The sequence below is a fragment of the Melozone crissalis genome, unplaced genomic scaffold, assembly GCF_028551555.1.
Source record: "Melozone crissalis strain CALT ecotype California unplaced genomic scaffold, PUWL_Pcris_2 ptg000036l_1, whole genome shotgun sequence".
Classification (NCBI taxonomy): Eukaryota; Metazoa; Chordata; class Aves; order Passeriformes; family Passerellidae; genus Melozone; species Melozone crissalis.
In genome coordinates, this window is record NW_026535814.1 from 7,538,623 (window position 1) to 7,546,291 (window position 7,669).

Here is a 7,669-nt window from a genome sequence, read left to right on the forward strand (position 1 = left end):
CCATATCTTGGGGATAAATCAAAAATAGGAAGCTGCTATATGGAGTACTACATGGCAAGTTGCAGAAGCTACTACACAACAAGGTGGATCAAGTAAATTTGCAGACCTGAAAGCCATCCAGATGGCTTTAGATATCACTAAACAAGAGACATGGTCAGTGCCCTTCCTCTACACTGACCACTGAACACTATGTAGGGGTGGGTGGATCAATGGAAAAATAGAAACTTTAGTAGAACAGAGGTTAACCTGACTGGGCTGCCGAAGATTGACAAGACGTCACTGCTTGGAGAGAAAAGCTGGCTGTAAAAGCACATCACATAGATGTGCTTTTACATGCAGCTGTGAGCTGGGCTACTGAAGAACATCACAACAATGGACAGGTGGATTGGGTTGCCAAGATCAAAGTGTCTCAGGTGGATCTGAACTGGGAACATAAGGGTGAATTATTTCTGGCTCATTGGGCCCATGATGCTTCAGGTCATCAGAGAAGAGATGTAACAATACAGACGGGCTCGGGACTGAGGGGTGGACTTAACCACGGACACTATCTTCCAGATTACCCTTAGCTGTGAAACATGTACTGCAATCAAGCAGGCCTAGTAAAGCCTCTGTGGTATGGGGAACAATGCCCAAAATACAAATATGGGAAGCCCTGGCTAGTTAGACTACACTTCCACAAACCAGTGAAGGCAAGCGCTATGTGCTGACAGGGGTGGAATCCACCATGGGGTGACTGGAGATGTACCCTGTGCCCAAACACCGTCTTGGGCCTTGAAAAGCAAGGCCTGTGGTGATGTGGAGCCCCAGAAAAAGCTGAGTCAGACAAGACAATGGGATTAATTTCAAAAGTAGTGTCATAGACCCCTGGGCCAGAGAGCACTGTAGAATTGAGTAGGTGTCATATTTCTTACTGTGCATCAGCCTCTGGCATGGTCAAAAAACTGTGCACAGTTTGGGAGAGCCTCAGTGGGGCACTGAACTGAGGAGTAACATTCCTAAATCATGACAATACACCAGTGCTTACTGAAGGAAAAACATTTTAACTGCTTATTAATCCTTATAACCTGTGTTTTCTTCTTCCTGTGCAGGGGCTGCTGCCACATCAAGTTCTTCACCAAATGGAATGCCAGGGGAATGCAGGTGACAGGAGGAATTGCCAAATCCCTTTGCACTTAATGGCTGCTGCAGGCCACTCTTTTTAATCAGTACTGAAAACAAAATATGAGGATCCATTAAAAGAAGCACACAAAACCAACCAACCACCCAAACCAAATACTGACTAATGTTTATAGGTTTGAATTGGATTTAAAAAAGTTACCCTGGGTTTTGAGAACCCATTAATTGGGATAAAACTGCAGTACTTTGCCATACTTAAATGTATTTTTAAATTTTGTTTAAATACATTATAAAAAAAAAAGAAAACAGCTAAAAAATTAAGTATCAGTATTAAGTACTGATGTATGAAGATTGCATTCAATCTGCTTGAAGTATTTTTTCATAATGGATTAAACAAGTATATTTATGTATTTTCTTGTAACTGTTTTCCTGTGAAAACAACAAATATTTCATTTGTAATGCCTATTTTGAGCTTCTAGAAGGCTTCAAGAGAATGTGACCTTATATAAGTTTATAGAAAAAAGTCATGAAAGACATATTAGGTTTTGCAGAAAATGGAGAGCTATTCAATATATTGTACAAATATAAGCAAAGATCTCTGAAATAAAATGGCACAGTTTTTGAATTCCTGATTTTGTTTCTAATAGTTCAATTAACTAACCATAGTGTCTTCATGAAAATGACATCAAGCTACAGAATCTGTTGATAAATAATTAATTCAGATCCATTCTCTCTTTTAGCAGAAAGCAAAAGTGTGGTCCAGCATTAATGCAACACCTGTCAAAACAAAGCTGAATTTTGATTCCTGTTCATTATGGTAGTTTGAAAATGTCAAAGCAAGCTCCTAAAAATATTTGCTGAGTCCTTGAATCACCTGCCTTGAGGTCAGATTGGTTGGAATTGAAACTGGAATAAATATTCTCGTGTTCTCTGCTTACATTGTGTCTGACTGTATTTTAATTGACCAAAATATTGTTACACCTGCTAAAGGACACCTTACTGATGAGACTGCTAAAATACAATGGTAAGCTTTGGAAGCACTGACTGTGTTAAGCATTACCAGTGACCTGGGACAGACAGGAATCATTGTAAAAATTTCAGTGAGGATATTATACTCAAAACAGAATGAGCAAGTATTCTCAGAAGGGAACTTTCTCCATGCTAAGACAGCCAGGTAGTAGAACTAAAGATCACTACAACCAGTGCTATCCTAAAGAAAAACAGAAAGCAATGCAAACATAAATCTGAAGAGAATCACTACTGTGCATGTCATAACCACAAAGTTATTTAACCTGACAATTATCTTGCCCTAAACTTAAAGCCTCATTTAGTTTTCCATCTTTTTAAAGTCTAAGGTTATTATTTTAAGTTACCTACATGTGGTGGCATCCTGAATAGTATTCTGGAGAAGATCAGTGCCCACAAGAAGGCAGTGCAGTGTAATTAAGTGCTTGGATTTCTAGGGGAGGAAGAACAAAAACCATCACTACTTACTTACTGATTGGACAAGCTTATTAGCTGTGCTTCCAAAGCAACAGACTACAGGAATAATGAATGCAAAGCAAACTAAATGCACCTGGAATACTTTGTATTCTCAGCTGACAGTGGAAAAATGTTTCATCTTAGAAAGGACTAACAGTACTTTGCGCGCACAAACCGTCTTTAGGAGGATCTCTGCAGACCTGAGTCAGGAATTGAAATGTCTTCTGAAGATCTAAGCACTCTTTCTGGAGTAGGTAGAACAAAACACAGCTAATCAAGCAAAAACTGAGGCAGTGTCAATTTGCTTGGGTTTTTTCAAGGCAACAAACAAGATGTTTGTGCTGTCAGAGTAACAGCTGCCTTTGAGTTAAGATCTACTCTTCTTCTCTCAGAAGCATGACTGTTTTCAAAACACTGAATGAAGTAGAAATCAAGTGCATACAAACTGGACAACTGGAACAAAACCAAAATATTATTCAACTATAGCCCAACACAGTAGTTCTGATCTGACTAGAAATCTTTGAAATGTTCTCATTTCTTGTGAAAAGACTCAAATGATTTCTAGGAAAGTGCTTGAGGCAAACACCCACAGATGATGCTTCAATCAAATCAAAGTTTAAAAAAAAAGTATCTTTTTTTAATGCATGTTTTAAAAAAAGCTGGAGGAAGAAATGGAGACGGAAAGGAAAAAAGCAAACACATTCAGGGAGTAATGGTATGGCTTGCTAGGACACAATCCAAACACAGATCACGTATTCAGAACACGTGAGCCAGAAGCAACACTCCCGCTGTGAGAGAAGAGGGACTCCCTCTCCCTTTTAACAGGCTACAGCAAGAGCTTGTCACTGCTTTGTGAGATCACACCAGCTAGCAAAAGGCAGCTTTTCTGTCAGATTAAGGCAAAAAGATCTAGTACAGCAGCTTCCTTGCAGAATCTTGCTCTTGAGCCCCCTTCTTCAACTTTCTCACTTCTGGTCACGGGAAGAAAAAGCACATCCTGTCCACAGGAGCCCATGCTGCATCCACCTTGTCTACAGTGACAGCAACCACCTGTGATTCCTCTCCAAAGATATTTACATATAGAAGCCAGCTGAGAGGTGTATTATGGAAACATAAGCTACACTGGGAGCATGGCATCATAACAAAACAGCAATTACTTACAAAAGTTATCCTAAAATAGTAGCTTGCAATATCTGTACACTTATATATCACAGGAAAACAGATGGAGAAACAAGACTCCTGTTTACTCTAAAATAATTGTTCCAAACTACTCAAGCAGCCACAGGCACCTCCCACTCTCAGTATACATGTCATCATTGAGTGGTGAAAGCAGAGTCACCGCTGACACCAGTGAGAAGTTTTAACACCAGCCTTGGGGGTTTTTAACCCCACAACATGAAGCACGTCAGGTCTGGCTGTTCTCACTTGCCAAATGCCATTGCGGGGCCTCTGCTGTAAGGAAGGATATCAGCTGACAAAATGGTCCACAAGAGCTGAACCTCAAGGCCAGCAGAACCAAAGGCTGCTGACAATGGCCACGTGTCCTTGGAAATGGGGAGTTCCATGTGCCAGGCTGGCCGGGATGTCACTGAGGAGCAGGACACGGAGGGATTTCAAAATGGACACAGGTAGGGAATGCCCTGCCCTGTCCCATCACTGATTCTGCTCATTTCCAAGTGCAGATAGGAGCACCCCACCAACCCCAGTAGCTGCAGCTATGTAAATCAAGGCCTGAGGGAGCACTCTGGTTTTCCTTAAGTAACCAGTTGGCACTCCTGGAAGAAAAGACATGGTGCTAAGGACAGCTACTGCCTTGAACCCTGCTGTCTTCCTCAATCCTTCTGTAAGGAATCAGCATCTCAAATCAAATTGGGACAGCTTGGGGAGCATCCAGTTTCCTGCTGAAGTAGCAATAATGCACTGCAAAGCTCACAGGTTCATAAAAGCCCAGGAGACGGACGAGCAGACCAAACTGCTAGAGAGGTGGCAGAACAAAGCATCTTGTTGGCAATTCTTTCCAAAGTTGTGAACCTTTCCAAATCACACACAGAACACCATGATGAAAACATTCCACAAAATCCTTAAATGTCTAATTTGGTCCTGAAGGGTGGTAGGTATCAAGAAATCAACACGTTAGGGTGCCTCAAGCAATAATGAACCAAACTGGAGAAGACAAACATAAAGAAACCCATTGGGGTATTGAAGGTACAGTAGACAATTTGGTAAGGCAGCTACTTAGTGTTAGGTTGACAGGGACTGTGACAACTGAAATGTAAAATCTGCTTACAGATCAGTGCACAGTTTTACAAAAGACTGCCTTTTTGGATCCCAAAACAGGGAAGTAGTACCAGATATTAATGACAAGGACATTTTTCTGAGTTAAGAAGAAGTAAATATAAATACTTATTGGGTTTAATGGACACATTTTCTGCATGGCCAGAGGCTTTTCCTTGTCACACCAACAAAGCTAGAGAAATACCTCCAGTTAAAAATAAAAATACTACTAAGATTAAGGATTCCTTTTGGGTTGCCAGCAGATAGTGATTCTCCTTTCATAGCTGAAACTGTACAAAATTTATGAAAAATGTCCCAGTTAATTGAAACTTATTCAGCCCATGGAGGTCTTACCCTAGCAGCAAGATTGACAGAGCAAATCAGAGCCTACAAAGACAAATGAGTAACATTTTCCAGGAAACCTCACTAAAGTGACCAAAAGTTATTTCCCTGCCACTGTTGAGAATCAGAATTCCAGTGGCTTTTAAAGAAAAAGTCATCCCACATGAAATGCTCTCTGGAAGACAATACCAAATTACAATCCTTTCTAGAGAAAGTTATGTGGTAGGAAATAAGAATTTAAGTCCCTTTTTACCATCTTTGTGAAAAGTGCTCTCATCTCTGCAGAAATTTTGTGTATGAGCATCACTGATGACTCTGGATGCTAAGGTACATTCTCATTAACCTGTGGACTGTGTCTTATGTCACAAAGCACAACAACAAGGCACTTAAAGTAGAAAGGACCATTTCAAGTACTCCTAAACACTGTTCCAGCAGTAAAAGGGGATGGGACCAGTGCATTCATGCATCTTCCCCCAAGGGCAGCTTGCCCCAACACACAAGAAACTGGAAGGGAAAATAGAGTCAGCCGGGAATATGAAGATTAGACTTGTTAAAGCATGGAAATATAACTTCTTTATGCAGTATAAAATTAGCTAGAAGAAATTCCATTAAAAGCAAGATAGGTCATGAAGGGGTAGCTATTAAAAATCCTCACTCTCAGCCCACCCTCACCCACAGCATTCCTGCATGCTCTGTCAACCAGCAGCCACCACCAGGCCAAGGGGAGGCTCCCCAGCACAATTCACCCCATGTGCCCCACGGCAGCGTTCCTGGGGCTGCTGCACTGCAGAGCTGCAGCAGCAACCCCTGACCCTGGCAAAAATGGACCCAAATTTCAGGGCTTAAGAGGTGACATTTTAATGAACTTCACTTGACGGAGAACAGAAAGGCAACGATGGCTCAGGTGTTCAATCAGAAAACACTTGAAAATCTCTCAGGTAGGGAATTACCATCATTGCATGGAGACAACTGAGAATTTGTAGAATCCTCTCTAAGGAAGAAAGGGGCATTCAAAGCCCCCTGTGAGTGTTCCCAAACATTTTCCTGCCTCAGACAATTTCATATTCTTCCCCAAAAGAATGTTAAGGTTTTTCTGGTCACAAGTCTACCGTTTAAGCTAAATAAATAAATGGCAGAAAACTTAGGAAAAGGTTTTTTTTCCAAGTTCCCAGAGATCTGTAAAGGAATCAAGATCTGTGTCTCTCTAGAAAGGCTGGTTGAGACAGACTGGTTTAAATATGCAAAGAAATGGACAGCATTTCCATAGGGCCACTTGAACCCAATTTCTCTTTAAAACCCATTGAAGTACCTTGACTCCAACACCACTCCACGTATTTTACAAAACTCTTGCAAAGATCTGGATATTCCTTGGCTCACTGACAAGGGAAGGCCATGACTTAAAATCTGTTTTGAGAGCTGCTTCAGATGACAGCTGAGAGCAGCTCATGTGCACTCCTCTGTAACCCTCCAAACCAAAGGGATTTGCTGACAGACTTGTCCAAACTTCAATGTCTTTCACCACTTAGGCAAAGATTTTGCATAAACAAGAAAAAGGTCAAAAAACACCCCAAAACTTATAAAGAATTTCCATCAGCCAAAATCGATTCTTAAAATGTGCATAACTTCATAGCACATGTAGTGGTCTTCCACCCCCTACTGATAAATTTATCTCAGTGGACAAACTTAAGACTTGAAGAACAGAATTGACAGAAGAAATCCACTCCAAATATCATAGAAGCAACAATGAGAGAAGGACTTATAAATAGTGAGATTTCTTTATTGTTAACATTCAACACTATCATCTTTTGACTTCTTAAACTTACTAAACTTCTTGGAATTAATCCAACATTTTAAGAAATATTCTACGGCTCAGTGCTAACATAACCTACTGTTCAATGCTAACTTAAAAAATCCTAAAACCCAATCCTCTTGTAAAAATAAAAAATTCAGAGTTAGCAGATGTCACGAGGCTGAAGCAGATGTCTGGTGCCAGTACTCCACTCACTGCTGGTCAAATTCAGAAATGCGCCTCTGAATATGGGCCAGCTTTTTGTGGAGGTACAGGCACCTGCTCTTCATTTCAGAGTAGCTGGGGCTACCCTGTGAAGGAGAAAGCAAAATTAGGGCATGCAAACACTTCCGCAGAGTCTAGAGTCTGATGTCCTTTGCTTTAAAAAAGCCTTGAGGCAGACTCAGCAGTTACTGTGGCCCTGCAGCTCTGGTGTCACACGTACCTGTTGTAACTGCTGATAATCGGCTAGGATTTGATGACGCAGCCTCTACAAGAAAATAAACATGAGGAATGTTTCACCACCAGCATGAAATGCAAACTTTGGTAAAACACTAAAAGTTCATTCAGTCTAACTCTGGACATTTTCTTCTCTGTCAGCCACCATTCTTCTGGGACATTTGCAAGAACAAATCTCCCTCAACCAGCATCACCCAAGATCTGCAA